The following is a 12,958-nucleotide window of genomic DNA, read 5'->3' on the forward strand; positions in this document are numbered from 1 at the left end:
GCTGCACACCAGCTTCTGAAAATCAATCCTCCATTTGCAGGGGAGTACATCATATGGGGTGCAATTATGTATGTAATAACAATTTCAATACAGATGTCTTGAGTCCACAATGGATGGGGCTTGGTCTGCCCATGAAGTTGATAACAAATATAATGATGTAATTATTATAACACTGTAAAAATCCATGATGGAAAGTCTAGCAGCACCCTCCAAATTCCAATTGGACTCAGGAACAAATCTTGTGCTGGCATGAGGAGAATGCTGGTGTGTTTCAAGGCCAAATGAGATCCAGGATTGGGGTATAAGAAGAACCTCCCTGGATCGAATAACTAGGTAATTTAGCCCAGCATCCTGCTTTTCATAGTGGCCAGCTGAATGCCAAAGGAGGCCCAAACTCAAGAGCACAGAAACCACAGCCTCTTCCTCTTTTTGCCCTCCTACAATCCAGAGGTATATGACCTCAGAATATGGAGGTTCCACTTAGCCATCTGGGCTATTGATAGAGCTATCCATCATGGAGCTTTGGGGAAAATTTTCTGTACCAGAGGAGACCAATATGTCCCTTCAGTTATCCATGTCTTTGTGTCAATGGTTATTACACAATTGCTGTATGGCTCCCAGTTAAGTACGTATGCCAACTTTAGACCCTTTGAAATAATTCAGAACCAGATTTCTGAGGGCCATACTTGCAGGCCCCCACTGTACTTTTAATGCAGTTTTGCATCTAGAAGCGGGTTTAATTTCTCTGCATAGACATTGTAATGTATCTAGTTCCGACCACGTGGCCAGTTTCGGCTCCACGCGGTCAAGCGCAAACATTGAGCTTCGCTCAGAGGAACAATGGACTATGCGGATCCTAGCCAGCGCCTATCTGAGGGCTAGGCTCCCGGCCAAGAGCCTACGGAACTCTCAGCCACTGTAAATAACCTATTGGGAAATGGGTGGGTGTTCTGGGTGGTGGTTTCACGGGGGATATAAGCCGGCCTGCGAGCCGGCTAAGGTTGTCTTGTTTTGCTCTAAATAAAGTACATTAAGTTGAAATCACTAGTCCGTCTGCGTACTTTTCACTGGCGATGAAGGTGAGATTCATCTCCCCTTGAACAGAGACCACATTCCGGGCATCGCATCAAGTCGCCATGCTGAGATCGCCACACACCGCTTGGCATCGTGCGCATCTTCGGTGGCTTCGCACATCACGCCACTCCCAGCTCTGAGCATCGCACCACTGACCCTGAGAGCAGCACCGCTCCTTCTCTACGCTCGCTAGTTCCTGCCATTCCTGCCGTTCACCTCCTCGTGGAACTATAAGATGGCTGCTGCACTGGAGAGTCTCCCTGCCTTCGATATCTCTCAACCCTCACAGTGGGAAACCTGGCTGGAGACCCTCGAGAGCCACTTCACAATCCACGACGAGACGGAACCAGGTATGAAGAAGGCGTACCTTCTCTGCCACTGCGGGATGGAGGCCCATCTCCTGCTTAAGGACATAATAGCGCCCCGGCTGACCAAAGATGAGTCTTACAACTCTTTGGTCAAGGCGCTGACTGACCACCTGGCTCCCAAACCCACTAAGTTTGTAGAGCGCATGGACTTTTTTGCGAAACTCCAGGGCCCCGATGAGACCGCCTCCAATTTCCTGGCGGCTTTGTGTCGGGCTGCCACTAGGTGTTCCTTTACCGACCTGGCTGAAGCTCTCCTAAACCAGTTCCTTGTAGGACTACGGGAGCCTAAGCTCCAGAGGAGACTGGTCAGCCAGGACAACCTGGATCTCGAGAAGGCAATTCAGGAGACCACCGCTTATGAGAAGTCCCACCAAGACCGTTGCACCAAGGCGGTCCATCGAACACAAGCTGTTGTTGGCTCCGATGCCTCAGACGAGGAAGAAGTGCTACAGGTCCGCCATCGGTCATCTCAGTGCTCGCATCAGTCGTTCTCCAACTCGGGCAAGGCGTCTTCGGCTACCTCGGCTCCATGTGCTAGCAGCGGGGAGGACCACAAGTGCCGGTCGTGCCACTTCTGGAACGCCGTCTGCAGAACGTGCAACAAATCGGGGCACATATCCAGGGTCTGCCACTCCAAGGGACAGTGCCTGAAATCCTCTGCATACCAGACCTCGATGGACCAGCACATCAACCTCCACACTCTCTCGGCCCACCACCAGCAGCACCTGGTGAGTAACTTGCCCCCCGATAGCCCCAACAAAGTGCATGTTACTGTTCTCATAGAAGGGTCCCCCTGCAGGGTCATCGTTCTCCATTATCTCTGTGGATACGCTCCACATGCTGTTTCCCCGGGGGGGGGGGACCCTGCTAAAGCCATGGGGTTTCACTTTACAGGACTTAAGAACATAAGAACATAAGAGACACCAATGTTGGATCAGGCCAAAGGCCCATCCAGCCCAATACTCTGTATCACACAGTGGCCAGAAATACCAGTGCCATCAGGAGGTCCACCAGTGGGGCCAGGACATTAGAAGCCCTCCCACTTCAATAAGAACCCAGTGGCAGTACTAGGCTGGGGCAAGTTCCAGGTGCAGTTCAAAGACTTTAACGGCCCCTTAGACCTGCTGGTGGTGGATGGGTGTCTCTCCAGTCTGCTGGGCCTCTCCTGGTTCGGACCTCTGGGACTGTCTTTGAATGGGACTAACCAGCTCCGGTCACAGGATTTTGGTGCTGTGTGCACTGAAATTCCCTGAGTTTTCGATGGCACCCTGGGGTGGTTTTCTGGGCCCCCCGTTTCACTGGACCTTGACCCTGCTGTCCGCCCTATCTGCATTGCCAGGCTACCACCGCTTGCAATGAAGCTTAAGATTGAGGCTGAGCTAGATCACCTGGTGGAACAAGGGGTTCTGGAACCGGCCGCGTGTGCACGGTGGGAAACCCCCATAGTCACCCCGGTTAAGCCGAATGGGGACATGCACATTTGTGCAGACTACAAATGCACACTTAATAAGGCTTTGCAGGCACACGCTTATCCAGTGCCGGTAGTGAGCCATGTGTTGGCAGCTTTGATGGGGCCCCGGGTCTTTGGCAAGTTAGACTTGGCCCAGGCGTATCAGCAGGTGCCGGTTGATGCTGCCATGGCAGAAGCCCAAACGATCACTACACATGGGGGCTTTCAAGGTTCACCACCTTCAGTTCGGGGTCTCGGTTGCGCAGGGAATTTTTCAATCTTTTATGGATTTGCTCCTGAAAGGTATCCCCGGGGTACAGCCGTTTTTAGACGACGTGCTGATTGTTGCCCCGGACAGCTCGTCCTTCGCTGACCGTCTGTGGGCTGTGCTGCAACGCTTTGATGCAGCCGGGCTCAAGGTCAAGAGGGAAAAGTGTCTCCTGGGGGTCCCTCACATCGAGTTCCTGGACTTCGCGGTCGACACCTCCGGCATCCACCCGACCGTGGACTAGGTGAAAACCATCACACACACCCTGCCTCCCACGTCCAAGTCAGAACTGCAGGCTTTTCTGGGGCTTCTGAACTTTTATCATTCCTTCCTGCCCCTCAAAGCTACAGTTGCTGAACCACTCCACCAGAACCGCTCCACCACCTCCTGGACAAGTCGGCGCCTTGGGTCTGGGGTTCACCGCAAGCTGCAGCGTTCCAGGCGGTCAAAGACCTGCTCATCTTGAATTCGGTCCTGGCACATTTTGATGAGGCGCTCCTGGTGGTGCTGGCCTGTGATGTTTTGCCTTATGGGGTTGGGGCAGTCTGCGGCTGAACGCAATTACACTTAGATTGATAAGGAGGAGTTGGCTATTGTGGCGGGGGTGAAAAAATTTCATCACTATCTGTACGGGCGCCCCTTCACGGTTCTCACAGACCACAAGCCGCTGCTGGGACTCCTGGCACCCGACTACCAGACCCCTCAGATGATTTCTCCCTGGGTGCTCCGCTGGTCTATTTTCATGGCGGGGTACTCCTACACCCTTGTTCACCGCCCGGTAAAGGCAATGGGCCATGCTGACGACCTGAGCCGCCTGCTGCTGCCTGTGATCCGGCTCTGGCTCCCACTCACCAGATTGTGCTCCTGGAGTCCCTCCCAAATCAGCTGGCCCACGTGGAGGAGGTGGGTTGCTGCACCGCCAGGGACAAGGTAATCTGCCAGGTCTTGGACTGGGTGGTTAGGGGGTGGCCCGCAGCCAAAGGGGATCTGGACTTTATGCCCTTTGCTTCTCGGAAGGATGAACTATCCGTCCACAAAGGCTGTGTGATGTGGGGGAGCAGAGTGGTCATCCCTATGCCCTTATGGGAACAGGTCCTCACTGCTCTTCACGATGCACATCCAGGGGTGGTGCGCATGAAAGCCTGGGCCCGTAATTATGTCTGGTGGCCAGGGCTGGACCAGGACATAGAGGACGTGGTGAAGAGGTGCCAACCGTGCCAAGCGTCCTGGCCAGAACCAACCTGTGTCCCGGAACGGACCTGGGAATCTTCCCACCACCCCTGGTCCAGGTTACACTTGGACTTTGCGGGACCCTTCCAGGGGCAGCTTTTTTATATACTTGTGGATTCCTACAGCAAGTGGCTGGAGGTAGTTCCAGTACCTTCCACCTCCTCTAAGGAGGCCATCCGGGCGATGTGGCAGATATTCAGCGCTCAGGGAATCTCTGACACGTTGGTCACAGACAACGGAATGGTGTTCACGTCCAGCGAGTTCCAGGACTTCACAAGGTACTACAGTATCCACCACATCAGGTCTGCCCCTTTTCACCCAGCAACCAACGGCCAGGTGGAGCGCATGGTCAGGACAACGAAGGATGCCCCCTGCCGCTTGGACTCCTTGGACTGGGACTATAAGCTGGTTGCTTTCCTTAGGCTCAGCCTAAGCCAACCAGCCATGCCTTGTACTGCCTGGTCCAGATCTTCTGGTTTGGAGTCGGACTGACCACCCAACAACAGATAGAGCTGGGTGTCATCTGCATACTGGTGACAACCCAGCCCATGCCTCCGGATAATCTGGGCAAGGGGGCGCATATAGATGTTAAAAAGCATTGGAGACAGCACTGCCCCTTGAGGTACACCACAATCCAGTGGGTGCCTCCAGGATAACTGTTTCCATAGCGTCGCCCTCTGTCCATGACCTTGGAGAAAGGGGGCAAGCCACTGCAAGGCTAGCCCCTGAATTCCAATGTTGGTGAGGTGGTGGATCAGTAGCTGATGGTTGACCGTGTTGAACGCTGCCAACTGGTCCAACAACAACCACACTGCCAATCGAGAATGTCCTCTACTTCTTGGTGGCTCTCCCCATTCATGATCAGGGGAGGAGGAGCCAGAGGACGTGGTCTTTACTTCAAGGGTCCAGGATCCATCTTCAGAAGTCTGCACTGAAAAACTGGGTGGACATGATGCAGACTAGGTGGACATGATGCAGAGCCAGTTTGGTGTAGTGGTTAAGTGTGCGGACTCAAATCTGGGAGAACCAGGTTTGATTCCCCACTCCTCCACTTGCAGCTTCTGGATGACCTTGGGCAAGCCATAGTTTTGACAAGAGCTGTCCTTGAAAGGGCAGTTCTTGAAAGAGCTCTCTGAACCCCATCTGCCTCAAGGGTGCATGTTGTGGGGAGGGGAAGGGAAAGGAGTTTGTAAGCCGCTCTGAGACTCTGAGTGAAGGGCGGGGTATAAATCCAATCTCCTCCTCCTCCTCATTCTTCTTGGCAATTCTACCTCAACAGTCACTTTGTTAATGAGGCACACCACTTTGAACAGGTCCACATCCCAGTTTCTTTCTGGGTTGAAACCCCCAGAGGTTTTTGGTGGAAACGTACACTGAGTTCCCTGGCTTTAAGTCCCACTCGGGGGCCCTCCCTTTGTCAGCGTAGCATTTACAGTCTTCTTTTGATTTGTCCAGGACCTTTTGGAGGTGAGGCCACCCCTGAGTCACCCTGGCCCACCAGGTCTGAGTATCCCCCGGGCCCAGGTTCTCCATGTCCAATGTAGGCAAATGGGTTGCCTTCATATCCATGCACTGCTTTGAAAGGAGAGACTCCATTAGAGCTGTGCACTGAATTGTTGTAACTGTACTCTGCAAAGGGAGCAGATCTATCCAGTCGTCTTGTTGGTGATTTATGAAACATCTCAAAAACTGCTCCAACACTTGATTTGTCCTTTCTGTTTGCCCGTCAGTCTCGAGGCAGTGGGCACTACTCAGTCCTTGCTCCACCCCCAGCAGTTTTAGTAATTCCCTCCAAAACCCCACCACAGATTGGGAACCTCGATCTGAAATTATTTTGTGGGGCAGGGCGTGGAGTCTGATGACGTGCTGCATAAACAACTGGGTCAACTTCTTGGCTGTTGGCACCTGCTTACATGGAATGAAGTGTGCCTGCTTTGAGAATGTCAACTAACCCCCAAATGGTAGTCTTTCCATGGCTTGGGGGTAAGTCCATGATAAAATCCATCGATATGACTGACCATGGACCATCACACGCAGGCACAGCGGTGCCTGATGGACGGAACCGGGGCCGGAAACGCACACGAGCCGTGCGCCTGCGTAGACTTGCCGGCAGTTGCCGTGGGAACATCGGAGGCCTTGAGGAACGCTGTGCAGAGCCAGCAACCAAAAGAAAGATCAAGAGGACGCTGTGTCGACCCAGCCGCCGGTGGGAGAGATCGAGCTAGATGCCGAAGCCGAGCCAGCAGACAGAGAGACCATCAAGGATCCCACCACCAGGGTGCTGGTAGGCAGTCCCACCCCCAAACATTAGATGTGGCCCAAGTTAGGAGTACAAGTTCTTAGAACGCAAAATATGTGAACCACCCAGAGACCTCCCCCTGGGGGTTAGGGCGGTATATCAAGTCTAAAGTTAAATAAATAAATAAATAAATCTGGGGTCTCTAGGGGTTGTAACAATCCCAGAGGCTTCCCAGGTCATCTTTAGCTCATCAAACAGGTTTGGCAAGACGACACATACTTAGAGATCTCCCCCCTCAAAAGAGGCCACCAGAATTGCCTCTGGATTAGATTCAGTGTCTTTAAGTATCCAAAATGCCCGGCCAATTTATTATCATGCCTCATCGTCATTATCCCCCCTTCAGGGATTATGGGACAAACAGTTTGCTTTGCTGGTACCAACATCCATTCTCGCCCTGGTCCAGAGTCCCTCTGCTTTATCATTGTCTAAGAGGACGGACTTGAGTTTCTCAGTCCAGGCATCCGCCCCTGGCGGTGCCGCCCCTTTCGCCTGGCTGCATGTCATCACAGCCCCTCCCAACTGAGTGGGCATGAACATTGTGTCCACTACTTCCTTGTGTTCACTCACATGCTGAGTGAGGTGGGACAGCACAGCCAGGAAGTTAGAGTTCCCTGGCTGATATTTGAGTGTGAAACAAAACTTAGAGAAACACTTCGCCCACCATAGCTGTTTTGCATTTAGGCACCGTGGAGTTTTGAGAGCTTCCAAGTCTTTGATGAGAGGGGGGGGAGTAAGTGTTCGACGTGGACATTGTATTCAACCCCCAATAGTCTGTGCACAGTCTCAACCCCCCATCCTTCTTCCAGAATAGCACCAGAGCAGCAAAAGGGGACGTGGCCAGTCTTATGTAACCCCAGGCCAAGTTCTTATCTATGAACCTCCTCGATTCCTCTTTCTCAGCAGGGCTCATAGAATAAGGCTTCCCTTTGGGCATTTTGTGCCCTAGTAATATCTCAATTGCACAGTCAGTTTTATGGTGGGGAGGTAACTCGTCTGCCTCCCCTTCCTCAAGGACTCGGGCTAGGTCTCGGTATTCGGCCAGGATGAGATTCAGCTCCTCTCGTGCCAGACAGATGCGCTTGGCTATGGGGTGGAGTTTCTCCCTCACTCTGGTTTTCAAAGGTGCTCTTTACACCGAGGAGCTAAGTAGGTTAAAGTCCCAGCACTCCATTGAACGTACGAGTCATGGGCTTGGAGCCAGGGATTGCCGAGCACCATCAGGAATTTCGCAGAGGGATTCACTATGAATGAGCAGAGTTCCCAGTGGAAGACACCCCCCTCCCCTGCGAGTGAACAGTGTGGTACTGGCAGGCCTTCCCTCTCATCGGGGTCCCATCCATTTGGGAAAACACTATGGGCTCTTTTAACTTGTGCACCTTCACCCCCAGACCCCGTGACTATGGCAGGGCTGATTGTCCTGATTCCACCCTGAATCAACCAGGGCTCTAACCCTGATGTGCATTCCCACCTCGGGTTAATTATAGTTACAGTCAAATAGAAGAGAGGGGAGGAAGTCTCACTGAGTCTTGTGCCAGAGACTTTCAGACCTGCTGGCTGGTGCCCTTCACAGCAGGTCCTGGCCTTTTCCTGCCGGCTGAGGCGCATCATACTCACTGGATGAGGTGCCTTCCAGGGACTCTCTTTCCCCAGCTTGCAGGGCTTTGGGAGTCTTGGGCTGCTTCCCCGGAGTCTTTGGTCTCTTCTTCTTGCCTTCTTCCCATCACTCCTTTTCAGGGCTCTTGCCGCCTGGACAGTTTGTGGCAAAATGCCCCAGCACTCTACATCTAATGCATACTTTGTCAGGCTCCTGGACAAGTTACTCTCAACAACACTCTCTTTGGCAGTGATTTATTTATTGAGAAATAGATATGATACAGACCAGAACAGTACTGTGTCAGAACTGAGTTTGGCGGGTACAGGTACGGTTATAGATAATTCAAACAAGACCCCATTAACATAAGTGACCAATAGCACATTGCATTCACCCCGCCTAGCTGTTGCGTTGTCCACTCACCTCCTCTGGGAAATGTATAATCTCATTATCTACCCTAGCAAGCTGGCACCAAAGGCTTAAAAGACATTCCTCTGGGAGGAAGACTTCTTCAGGAAAAGTTACAGCTTCTACAATAGCATGATTCACAAACTCAGCATTCACTCCCCCCACCCGCAGGAATTTTTCCTTCCCCCACATCCATGGCAAACTAAGCGGAGCAGAGTTTGACAATGACTTTGGGCAAGCCATAGTTCTGTCAGAGCTGTTCTTGAAAGAGCTCTCTCAGTCCCACCTACCTCACAGGGTTTCTGTTGTGGAGAGGGGAAGGGGAAGGAGTTTGTAAGCCACTGAGACTCCAAGTGAAGGGCGGAGTATAAGTCCAATCTTTTCTTTTTCCTTTCCAATGGGCCTTGCACCATTAACACTAACAGACACCTTTCAGTCAAAATGGAAATGGACTCTTTCAGAGAAAGTACTCTTGGACTCTCTGGTTTTAGTAGAGCCAGGAATCACTATTAATATAGCAAAGTGCATACAGCAGAACTTAGGTATTTCCATGCAGCAGAACTTAGGTACTGAGTGTTCTAGCAGACTTATAAAGTCACACAGAGCCAGTAGTCAGATTCAAAACTAATAAGAGTTCTTGATTATATGGAACTTCATTCTAGACAGATGAGAGTTCTATAGATGAGAGACAGAGACAGAATCTATTCTAACTACCTAGGATGGGTATGATTCAGGGAAGAGTGCCCCTGCATCCATTGTCCAAAGTTGGAAAGAAAATGTGCTCCTTCTTTCTCTGTGTGAGAGGAAGTGCATGTGTGTGAGAGTGAGGTGTCAAACCGGAAGGAAGGAAACTCATCCCTGAGAATAGCATTCTACTTCATATAACAGGAAGGAAAGGATGTTCTGTGTGTCCTGACCCGTCTATCAGACTAAATCTATGGGTGACCTCCTGAAGACTGAGGCAGGGGACATTGCATAGTCATTCACTATTACAATCCACTGGATATTCTCCTAGTAGCTTGATAGCCTTGGGTTATTCCAAAGCTAAATCCAAAATTAAGCAAAGGATCTAGGACATCGAACTTCAACACCATTTAGATTCTGCTGCAAAATACCATCACCTCAGGAACAAGAAATTAGCATTGTTGAGATTTCTATATATATTTTATTGATTCCCAGAAACAGGATAACTTTCATTCTGGCCTGTCTCAGTGTTCTCCCATCTGCTTTATGAGAAGAGAGATACCATGGTGTGCCACTTCAGGAGCGTTTATGCCCTTGCACTACTGGGGAAACTGAAATGACTGGACATGTATTGTTGCACTGTCCCTTCCAATGCTTCCTCTGAGCTGTGGAGCCCTGTGAGCAAAAATTCTGCTTTGTGAGCTACTGGCATTAAAGTTGTGAGTGAGCAATTTGGCTACTGCATAAATTAGTCTGCTCTGGAACCAGCTAAGACAAAAATGTGTGAGCTGGAAGTTAAAGAACTATGAGCTAGCTCACATTAACTCAGCTTAAAGGGAACACTGGTCCTTTCTATAATGATCTTAGATACATATTTATTACACCTATCCTCCAAAAAACCCCAGGAAGATTGAAGAAATGGTATCCCTCCTTTCTTCTGACAGACTTTGAATCTGAAACCTCAGACAGAATTGCTAAATTCTGTGCAGCTGCCAGAGTCTACCGAGGTTCAGGGATGATTCAGTGAAACGTATCTGCTTTTTAATATATATTTTAATTAAAGATTGTATATATGTTCTTGTAGCCACTCTGTTCATGTTTTACTCTGCTGGACTATGACCATAATAAATGACTGAGGTAAAAGGGCTCTAAATAAAAAAAGTCATGGACCTGTCCCTCACAATGGATCTAAACCTCCATAACCTCCATTTGTATAGTTCTTTTTCAAAGCTGCCTTGGCTAGTGGCCACCACCAGTGTTCCTTTTAAGCTGCACACATGAGCTGCCGCTCATTAACACAGGAAGCCCCACTTAGCAGCAATCTGGAGCCACACAGGGTCTTGCACTGTACGTTGCCCATTTTAAGATTACAACAGTTATATTCTGCTCAGGATGTGAACTTCTCCACTCAGCAGGGGGGGGGGAATTAGAGGGAACCCCCTATGTCAGTGTGTTCCACAAGCCAATTATGATTTTTGTAGCAGTTCTTCCTTTCATCTGTCCCAGACCCATGGTCCATCAGATTCTCTGGGCAACCCTGAGTTCTAGTACTTGGGGAGAGGCAGAACTCTACCCATTATCTCCACAGCAGGACCTCTCACAGTTGTTTTGGAAGAGAGCTACAGAGGGCTGGTTGATTAGGATAGCAGTACTTGGGAAAAGTCAATTCCCTGATCTAGGCCTCCCCCTGAAGTTTCTGTACCTCTCTTTTCTCATCTTGCAAAGCCGGTAGCAGTTTTGGTGTGTGTGTGTGTGTGGGGGGGTAGAGTTTAAACACCCCAGCACCATCTTGCTGGTCCACAAATTAGCCCCAAACATCTGCTTCCAAGTTAATAAAAGCTGGGCAGCTCACATTGCCCATCTCTTGATTCGCATTGACTTTGACCCTCACCCGATCAAGTCGTTCCTCTTCCGAATCCTTGGCATTTGGAAGGTGAAACCAATGAGACAGGAAACTGTGTTTCATCTTCTCCTTCTTGTCCTCCTCTGCTGTCATCTTCACAGCAGAAGCCCTCGGGAAGCAACTCTGAAGAATATATTTCCAGTAGCATCCTCAGATATTTTGATCAGGGTAAAGAAAGCCCTTTAATATTCCCCAGGCATCCCGGTCTGTCCTACAGGGGTCTGCTTGTCATTTAATATCAGTTAATGAGCCCTTGCTGTGTTATGCAAATTTGCTCTTTGCTCCCATTCAGATGAAACAAATACGATCAGGTGCTTTTATTTTTTGGTTAAAAAAAGAGAAAAGAACTTTCAGTTCAGATTATCTCTTTCTTTCAATCCCTTTCACTTCCCACCAAGTGATAGCAACTGACAATTTGCAGCAAGAGCTTGGAATTAATAATGCTACACATGCAATCACTCCCCCCCCCCCATATCTCTGACTATTTATTCACCTGCCTACCTCTTTACATTAGAGCTGAAATTTATTGATTCAATTAAAAAAACATTTGGTAAATTAAAAAGGTGCCTCCGAATTAATCAGGCATAAGATATGCTAAACTGGTAATTATTTTTAATACAAAAATTTAAAAAACTGTAAGCTGGTGCCAGGAGCCAGCTTAGAAGGGGCATTCTCTCCTACAAGAGAAAGAAGGAAGGCAGCTTCTTTGAAGATGTAACCCACTCATGCGTCATCTAAAAACTAGGAATGCTTCCTCTTGAGAATATCTGTCTTATTCATATGCAAACCTATGGCCCACATTTATGGCTGCTTATATCTAACCCCTGATGCTGGTACATTGCCAGTGCCCAGAACTGGCATAGCAAACACCTCCGTCATTCCCCAGTTAGGGCTGACAATTCCAGGTTGGGAAGTTCCTGGAAATCTTGGGATGGAGCCGGAGTAGGATTGCCAGTTCTGAGTTGGGAAATACCTGGAGATTTGGGGGGTGGAGCACAGGAGGGTGGAGTTTGGGGAGGGAGGGACTTCAATGGGGTATAATGCCATAGAGTCCACCTTCCAAAGCAGCCATTTTCTCCAGGTGAAATGATCTGTCACCTGAAGGTTGGCAACCCTAAGCCTGAGAAGGGTGGAATTTGGGGAGAAGAAGGAACTCAGCAGTAATGTAAAGCAATAGAGTCCAGCCTCCAAAGCGGCCTTTTTCTCCAGGGGAACTATACTGTGGAGATCAGTTGCAATCCAGAAGATCCCCAAGCCCCACCTGAAGATTGGTAACCCCTCCCCCAATACCCGAGTAGGGAAAAACACTCCTGTAAAAAGATGGAGTGAAGGAGTTTAATACCCATGAAACAGGACAAATGTAACCTTCACCTCTTGGCTAGCATCAAGTCAATCAGCAGCAAAATTGGTAGAACAGGTAGATTTAGAACCCAGACCTCACACATTGCAGGCCATTTCCCTGACCACATATCCAATGATGTACATATTGAAAAAGAATGACCATGGGACATCTTTGGAGGCTTGGGGAGAGTTGCTTGGAAGAATAAAGGTATCAAGTCACTCTTGGGTGCCATATGATGGCTACTGGCAGAGGGTTGGATTTGAATGAGCCATTCCCAAGAGGGTGACAAGTTAAATCATCACAGTGAAGACAGAGAATCCAGACCAAAAAAGTTGATGTAC

The sequence above is a fragment of the Gekko japonicus genome, unplaced genomic scaffold (assembly GCF_001447785.1).
Source record: "Gekko japonicus isolate JY-2015 unplaced genomic scaffold, Gekko_japonicus_V1.1 scaffold36, whole genome shotgun sequence".
In the NCBI taxonomy this organism is placed as follows: Eukaryota; Metazoa; Chordata; class Lepidosauria; order Squamata; family Gekkonidae; genus Gekko; species Gekko japonicus.